Source organism: Schistocerca serialis, chromosome 2 (assembly GCF_023864345.2).
Source record: "Schistocerca serialis cubense isolate TAMUIC-IGC-003099 chromosome 2, iqSchSeri2.2, whole genome shotgun sequence".
NCBI classification, from domain to species: Eukaryota; Metazoa; Arthropoda; class Insecta; order Orthoptera; family Acrididae; genus Schistocerca; species Schistocerca serialis.
The window spans coordinates 39,443,540-39,453,152 of NC_064639.1; the positions used below are offsets into that span (position 1 = coordinate 39,443,540).

Below are 9,613 nucleotides of genomic sequence, written 5' to 3' on the forward strand. Positions count from 1 at the left end.
ACAAAACATCTCTGACTCTGCATTTTCCACAATCCTGATGAAACTAAATGGCGTTTGTAGCACTTTTATATATATTCCGTAATAATTATTAGTGCATATTTTAATGAAATTAAATTAAAATCTTTTTCAAATTCTTTAAAATGCGGTGCTTTGTACTCATTCTCCACCCTATAATTTCATTCACGACTTGGAAATAGTACATTGTGCTATGTACACAACTGTTGTCAGATGATTCCTTTGTGTTAAGTTTTACAGGAAATATTGTTCATTAGGAAAAGGATGCTAATAGATCTATCGCATTTTATGTCTCGTCTCTCTCCTTTCTTGAGGATAATGATAACGACAGCATTTTTCTAATGTTACGAATGTTCTTCTTCCACCACTATTCAGCAAATAATTATGTAAGGACGTTTTCTGTTATTGTTTACTCCAGCTTTAATAATTCATTGTGAGGATAAGAATGAGAGCAATTTTATAATGTTATGAATGTTCTTCTACCACCACTATTGAGTAAATAATTATGTAAGAACGTTTTCTGTTATTGTTTTCTCCAGTTTTATTAATTCATAGTGAAAAATCATTATACTCAGATTCGTATTTCTCCCTTCTCAGGGGTCGAATGGCTGCATTCACTTGCTTTGTCATATCTTCTGGAATGTCATTTTGTCATAATTAAATAAGCATGACTAATGCAAACATCCGTAGATCTCTTCTATTCGTGTATGCTTTCTGTTGTTAATTGCTATGTCTTTTTCTTTCTTGGCAAAATGTACTGTCTATAAAACATGAGATTATGTTTGGTCCAGTACACACTATTATTTTTTAAATTGTTTCTCCCGCCAAATTTTATATGTACCTTGTCACACAATACGTATAGTTTATTTAATTCAACTTTCTGTCATGCCTCTATTACTGTTTCCTTGCAACTCTTACCTCCTCTTTTGCACCTGCCTGGATCTATAACTTGTCTTCTCGCACAAACTGTTATCATAAAGCAAGTACAGACGACAGAAAATAGAGATCAAAGTTTCGTGGCCAGAATCCAATCTTCCTTTTGCCTATACATATATGTATACATCAATGAAATGCATTAACACTTTATGATTACATTCGTAAGCTGGATACGACATGAAGTCCACCGAACTTTTTCATTGTAAAAATTAAAAATTGTGTTGACTCAAAAGATGCGTTGCACTCGATCTCCCGCTTGTGGGGCGGCGCTGTGGCTGGTGCAACTGTGACGCCTCCTAAACAAGCTGCCTGCTGTAGGGTGACAACAAGAGTCCTTCTGCCTCTAGCTTTCAACCTGTAACGACCATCGACGGAGCCTGCTGGCCGCAGGACACCTTTATACAACCTGAACATTCTTGTTTCCTTGCCCCGCATCGTCAATGGTGGCAGCTACCATCGAATTATCCACTGTATTAAGGTTTCCTGTTCGAAATTGTGAATTCAGCTGTACCTCGCTGGATGCGCCGAAGTACTGGGTGGCCTTATTTTCTCCTTTGTCGTTAGTATAGATCAGGAACAATAGAGGGCCTATAACACTTCCTTGCGGAACGCCGGATATTACTTCTGTTTTACTCGATGACTTTCCGTCTATTACTACGAACTGTGACCTTTCTGACAGGAAATCACAAATCCAGTCGCACAATTGAGGCAATACTCCGTATGCACGTAGGCACACAGTTTGGTTAGAAGACGCTTGTGAGGAACTGTATCGAAAGCTTTCTGGGAATCTATAAATATTGAATCAATTTGACATCCTCTGTCGATAGCACTTATTACTTCACGAGTATAAAGAGCTAGTTGTGTTTCACAAGAACGATATCTTCTGAAACCGTGCTAACTATGTGTTAATAAATCGTTTTCCTCGAGGTACTTCTTAATGTTCGAATACAATATACGAGGGCAGTTCAATAAGTAATGCAACACATTTTTTTTCTCGGCCAATTTTGGTTGAAAAAACCGGAAATTTCTTGTGGAATATTTTCAAACATTCCCACTTCGTCTCGTATAGTTTCATTGACTTCCGACAGGTGGCAGCGCTGTACGGAGCTGTTAAAATGGCGTCTGTAACGGATGTGCGTTGCAAACAACGGGCAGTGATCGAGTTTCTTTTGGCGGAAAACCAGGGCATCTCAGATATTCATAGGCGCTTGCAGAATGTCTACGGTGATCTGGCAGTGGACAAAAGCACGGTGAGTCGTTGGGCAAAGCGTGTGTCATCATCACCGCAAGGTCAAGCAAGACTGTCTGATCTCCCGCGTGCGGGCCGGCCGTGCACAGCTGTGACTCCTGCAATGGCGGAGCGTGCGAACACACTCGTTCGAGATGATCGACGAATCACCATCAAACAACTCAATGCTCAACTTGACATCTCTGTTGGTAGTGCTGTCACAATTGTTCACCAGTTGGGATATTCAAAGGTTTGTTCCCGCTGGGTCCCTCGTCGTCTAACCTAACACCATAAAGAGCAAAGGAGAACCATCTGTGCGGAATTGCTTGCTCATCATGTGGCTGAGGGTGACAATTTCTTGTCAAAGTTTGTTACAGGCGATGAAACATGGGTTCATCACTTCGAACCTGAAACAAAACGGCAATCAATGGAGTGGCGCCACACCCACTCCCCTACCAAGAAAAAGTTTAAAGCCATACCCTCAGCCGGTAAAGTCATGGTTACCGTCTTCTGGGACGCTGAAGGGGTTATTCTGTTCGATGTCCTTCCCCATGGTCAAACGATCAACTCTGAAGTGTATTGTGCTACTTTTCAGAAACTGAAGAAACGACTTCAGCGTGTTCGTAGGCACAAAAATCTGAACGAACTTCTCCTTCTTCATGACAACGCAAGACCTCACACAAGTCTTCGCACCCGAGAGGAGCTCACAAAACTTCAGTGGACTGTTCTTCCTCATGCACCCTACAGCCCCGATCTCGCACCGTCGGATTTCCATATGTTTGGCCCAATGAAGGACGCAATCCGTGGGAGGCACTACGTGGATGATGAAGAAGTTATTGATGCAGTACGACGTTGGCTCCGACATCGACCAGTGGAATGGTACCGTGTAGGCATACAGGCCCTCATTTCAAGGTGGCGTAAGGCCGTAGCATTGAATGGAGATTACGTTGAAAAATAGTGTTGTGTAGCTAAAAGATTGGGCAATAACCTGGTGTATTTCAATGCTGAATAAAACAACCCCTGTTTCAGAAAAAAAATGTGTTGCATTACTTATTGAACTGCCCTCGTATGTTCCAAAACCCTACTACAAATCGACGTTATCGATATAGGCCTGTAATTCAGCGGATTACTCCTACTTCCCCTTTTGGGTATTGGTGTGACTTGAGTAATTTTCCAGTCTTTAGGTACGGATCTTTCTGTGAGCGAGCGGTTGTATATAATTGCTAAATATGGAGCTATTTTATCATCATACTCTGAGAGGAAACTGACTGGTATTCAACCTGCACCGGAGGCCTTGCCTTTATTAACTGATTTAAGCTGCAATATTAAAATAATGAGACGGAAATAAACACCATACCGTAATGTCGTGAATGATCACCTGAAGTACCAATGTCGTTCGGTGAGAATGTAATAAGATCTCTCTCTTTCTCTGAACAACAGATGTTAAGTATGGACACAATGGAAAGTACGTCAACAGCCCTGAGTGCTACGGAAAAATCGGCAGGTTTGCAAACATTTAGCATGAAGAAACTTTTGCAGCCGGCCGGTGTGGCCGAGCGGTTCTAGGCGCTTCAGCCTGGAATTGCGCGACCGCTACGGTCACAGGTTCGAATCCTGCCTCGGGCATGGATGTATGTGCTGTAGTTAAGTTAGGTTTAAGTAGTTCTAAGTCCTAGGGGACTGATGACTTCAGATGTTGAGTCCCATAGTGCTCGGAGCCATTATTAGAGCCAAACTTTTGCGTGATGTGTCACTGCTAACTAACATGATGAAACTTGCACCATACATAGAATGAACTGCTACAGTACAGTACAGAAGGGAGTGAAAGAAGTACACAGTGAGACGTATAGAAATGCCATTTTTATTCGAAGGCAATAACTACATTGAAGTTACCATTGATGGTCCTATGGACACTACAAGACTCAGTAGATAAATGATGACTAACTGAAAACCTCAGCGGCCGACAGGTGTTGTTGATATACCTCGATGTAGACAGCTGAAAATGTGTACCCCGACCGGGACTCGAACCCGGGATCTCCTGCTTACATGGCAGACGCTCTATACATATGAGCTCCGAGGACACAGATGAATAACGCGACTGCAGGGACTTATCCCTTGCACGATTCCCGTGAGACTCACATTCCCAACTGTCCACAATTCTACATATGTATTGTACCTTATAGACATTTGCCCACCCACTCATTACTCGCGCACGCTTTGGCGATTGCCGTAAGAGTTTGGGCAACCCTATTCCAGGGAAAAGCTGCACGATCATCAACAGTAACTCTTCTTTCGAGAACAAGTTACTGTCTTCGTATAGATAGTTAAAGGCTACCCAGCCATTGACCTTCGTCTGTGCGAATGCGCACAGGTTGCCCAAACCCTTACGGGGATCGCCAAAGCGTGCGCGAGTAATGAGTGGGTGGGCAAATGTCTATAAGGTACAATACATATGTAGAATTGTGGACAGTTGGGAATGTGATTCTCATGGGAAGCGTGCAAGGGATAAGTCCCTGCAGTCGCGCTATTCATCTGTGTCCTCGGTGGCTCAGATGGATAGAGCGTCTGCCATGTAAGCAGGAGATCCCGGGTTCGAGTCCCGGTCGGGGCACACATTTTCAGCTGTCCACATCGAGGTATATCAACAACACCTGTCGGCAGCTGAGGTTTTCAGTCAGTCATCATTTATTCCAGTGAAAAGCTGCACGGTCATCAACAGTAACTGTTCTTTCGAGAACAAGTTACTGTCTTCGTATAGATAGTTCTTAACGGAAAATGTGAATACCACAGACCGCAACGCAAGCTCTGCAACGTGCTCCCCTGCTGGCCGCAAGGTTGGTGAGGGGTTCTTTTAGAAGGGCGTCCAGTTCCTCCACCAGCGAGATTGGTTACAGCTGGGCGGCCGTTCACGCACGCAGACGTGCTCCAACATACATCTCCAACACATCCGACATGCGCTGGATGGGATTTAGGTATGAAGAACGGCCAGACCAGTCCATTCGCCGAAGATCCTCTCATTTCAAGAGGTCCTCCACCGGCGCCGTTAAATGTGGTCGTGCATTGTCATCCATAACAAAGAAGTCAGGGCCCATTGCGCCCCTGAAAAGACCCGCCTGCGGAAGGAGCACAGTACTGAACGCTGAGTGTACCGTGTTCAAAGATTTGCAGATCAGTACTACCGTGCAATATTATGCCTCCCCACATCATAACACCTGGTCCACAAAACCGTTCATGTACGAGAATGTCCCCTGTTGCCTCACTTAACGTCATAAAGCGAGATGTGGGAACACGTAAAATATATGTAAGAGAACAGTAAGAATGGAACGCAAAAAACCAAGAATTCGGAGTATAAAAGACGTAAGTCATAGACATAATCTTCCCCCTACTTCTCACTCCATACACCGAAAAACCAATAACGAAAATAAAAGAATGGTTCGAGAATGGGTTTAAAATTTAAGGAACAGTTCAATATGGATTACGAGCAACGCGGAGAAAGAGGAAAATGCTAAGGAGTAGCGGAGACGAGTCAAAATTGTGGACAACGAAATAAACGAAGTTAAGGAATTCTGCTACTTTGGAAGCAAAATTACACCTGGCGGCAAAACGTGGACATAAAACGTAGATTAGCGCAGCTGGACTTCTTGGCCAATAGAATTCTGCTACCAGAGTTCATCTTTAACCTGAGAAAGAAGTTTCTGAGAATGTACGTTTAGAACACTGTGAATCATGTGCTGTGGGAAAACCGGAAAAGAAGAGGATCGAAAGGTTTGAGCTGTGCTGCTATAGAAGGTTGTTGACGATTAGCTGCTATGATAATGAATGAGAATATCCTCCACAGCCTCGGGGAAGGAAGGAATATACGGAATACATGGACAAGAAGCAAGGACAGGATGATAGGACGTGTATTAAAACATCATGGAATAACTTCCTTGTTAGTAGAGGGAAATGTAGAGGGTAAAAAAAATGTAGGAGAAGACAGAGGTTGGAATACGTCCAACAGATAAATTAGGATGTAGGGTGCAAGTGCTGCTCTGACATGAGAAGGTTGCCACAAGAGAGGATTTCGTAACAACTCGCACAGAGTCAGTGAGAAGATCAATGATTAAAAAAAAAGTAGATAAGTAAATAAATACAGTTCTTCCAGTTGATGTGAGGGATAGTTATGAAAACAATTCCTACCTTTTTTGAGAAACGGGAAGTATAATTGCGCTATCTAGGAAACGTTCCCGTCGTTTTTCTAGGTAATGACATGGTGCTTCAAGTTACAAACAGTTGCACACTGAGCTGCAGAGAGAAATCTGCATCTACATACCTGCTCCGCATCTATAGTAGGGAATCAGTGATATCTTGTAGGTACGTTGGGTGCCACGGTCGCTTTCTCCTTTCCCTCTTCCATTCGAGAATGTTGAGTAGGATGACGCAATCCCAAAAATTTTCCCATCGAACTTTTAACAAGACGAATGTGGGGAAAATTAATATGTCGTCAGACTCTTCTGGTACGTAAGCTTACGGAATCTCAACACTTTTTTTGTGTCTGACACTGAAGTTTGACCAGCATCTGTGTGACTCAAAACGAAACACTATTCCTTGGGTCTTCCTCATCTCTTATACTAATAATATGTGTTAAAGTTTCTATAGTGGCGACCAGTATCTAAAAATCTACCAAATGAGCATGTCAAGAGTTACCTCTGTCGTGGCAGAACAATAATTTCTTAGGGTCTTTCCAATGATTCTCTTTCTGGCATCTGCATTTCCTATGATTGTCTCTGCATTCGTTCCCCTTACTGTTTCCAGTGACTTCGCGCCAACTGGGTAAGATGAAAGACGGACAATTTGGAACAGACTTTGTAAGTTATTTCTTTGATCACAGACACACTGGAATGGTGCCATCTTTATCTACTAGAGCGAGGTATCGTTGGAAAAACGAGAATGTACGAGTCTATCTAATGGTGAGTGGAGAATTTTGACCGGTTTCGAGCAATGATAGCAATAGGTGGCAGAATTCGGTTCCGTTCCGCCGCGATTTACTGGAAAGAGAACTTCTCCCTTATCGTTTGCCGTAGCAATACGGTGCAGCAAACAGTTCTGCAGATATTTGCCTTAAGTGAATATGAACGCAAAACGTCAGTTCACATGTTTCATATGGCTCTGAGCACTATGGGACTTAACATCTGAGGTCATCAGTCACCTAGAACTAAGAACTACTTAAACCTAACTAACCTAAGGACATCACACACATCCATGCCGGAGGCAGGATTCGAACCTGCGACCGTAGCGGTCGTGCGGTTCCAGACTGAGGCGCCTAGAACCGCTCGGCCACATCGGCCGGCGCAAAACATCAGTATAACGGTGCAAATGTAGCAAGCCTCAAGCATTGCAATAGCTTTCACATGATTGGGAACTATAATAGAAGCCAAGTTACGTTTAATTCGTATCGTTTTCGCTCGTCTTTTTACATGCATATAACACATGGAGGATACCGCGTCCTTGTTCATATTAATATCGATTCTGTATGTGATGTGGCCTCTGAGTTAGGATTCTGTAAATTCAAGTCACTTAAAAGCCGATTTTCACACTCACGTCGAAGTTTCCTCGCGATATGCGATATTATTCCTTTTAAAATTTCATTGTGTTGTTCGGAAGGAATGTGAATACTGAGATTTGACGTTTATTTATCACCACCACGGCGAATATTTATCACTTATCTTAACAGACGACGAAAACGTATTTCCTTGCACGAGTCAGACTTATAAAATGCGACTTATTATACTTGAATGATGTATAGTATGTGGTTAATGGTTTCAAGTGCGTGTTAAAACCTCTATTGACTTACTTTCGAATAACTTTCTCCCTTTTCGTTGCATTTTATGTGGGCTTGCCTGTCATCTCCTGTCACTAATCAAATGCTCAGATTGTGTTATCATTGATTCATATTCAGCCACGCGAAGTTGCCGCGTGGTTTGAGGCGTCATGTCACGGAATGCGCGACCACTCCCGCTGGAGGTTCGAGTCCTGCCTCGAGCATGGTTGTCTGTGTTGTTCTTCGCATAAGTTAATTTAAGTAGTGTGTATGTCTAAGGACCGATGACCTAAGCAGTTTCGTCCCTTTCTAATTAACACACATTTGAACATTTGATTCATATTCACTGTCTGGAGACAGATTTCAGGGAATAAAATAAGCTCGACACTACATCTTATTACTCGTGTATAGTCGAGATAGGATGGCCGTTTAAAATATGACCAATACTCTGTCTTCCCGACGTTTTATTTGCAAATCTTTATATTTATTCATCATATAGTGATTACATGCACCAGTGTTGTCTTTCAGGGCCTGTATCATATTACATCTGCGCCAGGAATGCTGGCACTGGTAATAGACGTAATGGAGTGGTAAGGTAAGGATTACATAGGCTGACAATGATGCGATTTACATATGTGCCAAAAGTTCTGAAATGATACCGTCATCATTTTTTTGCTACAGCTACTTGAAGAAGTTGCGGAACACGTTTAATGGTACTATCACACAGACAAGGAGCGGTTATCATCGGATAGCATATGAATATTCTGACAAAACTAACCGTGGATTGATATGTCGTGTTAACTGACGTTAAAAAGGGAAATCACAGTATCTACAGACAAAATTGACATGAAATCAGTACAGATTACATAAAAGTGATAAACGTAACGAGAATATTGATTGGAGGCAGTAGAGCAGCATGATAGGAAGTCTTCACAAACCATGCAGCATCCCTACTTGTTTTCGATAGATTACTCGGCCGAATTGGAATGATATACAACCGGACGGACGTCATTGCTGGAGAGCCTGCAAAAAAGGAATTATGTTGATGATCAGTTGTGGCACAGACAGTTAGAATGATGGATATAAGCGTGATAGTTAAAAAAAGAAGACCGTTGAGACTCTTGGATCTTTTAGAGACGGAGACAATTTACGACAACGGAAGAACAAGGAAGTTTAAAATATGATGATTGGCCACCAAATTAAGTTAATTATTTTGAAACTCTGTCTGACACAGTGAACTGCTCAAGTAGCACTGTAACGTCTTTTCAGATCTTCGGTCTTGGCTAACACTCAGCGGTTGAGCAACAAAAGTGTTATTTCTTATGTATCGGTATCGACGTTACAAACAGAACATTGATGAACTGAACTCGCGACTTGTGCGAGATATCTACTTCACCAAATGTAGTAATTAAATCGTTTTTAATCGATGGTTTATCAGTTGCTATTTAAATATTAATGATAAGTTCAAATTAGTTCCAGCGACACCAGTTTCCCTACAGCCTGGTTGTCATCGCAAATCTATAATCAGTCGTAGCAGTGTTATTAATTCCTAACGTCAAAGAGTTTCTATATAAGCGCCAAGCGCTTCAGTCAAATAATATCGCAGCACGTTATCTCTGTAAATAATATTGTAA

The 9,613-nt window shown here is 42.2% G+C and overlaps 1 non-coding gene across 1 annotated transcript; it reads left to right on the forward strand.

Annotated features, from left to right (window-relative positions):
* The first annotated feature begins 4,716 nt into the window (after positions 1–4,716).
* On the forward strand, positions 4,717–4,790 carry Trnat-ugu (transfer RNA threonine (anticodon UGU)). Its single transcript has one exon. It is a non-coding gene; the product is annotated as a tRNA-Thr (tRNA).
* Positions 4,791–9,613: the final 4,823 nt, after the last annotated feature.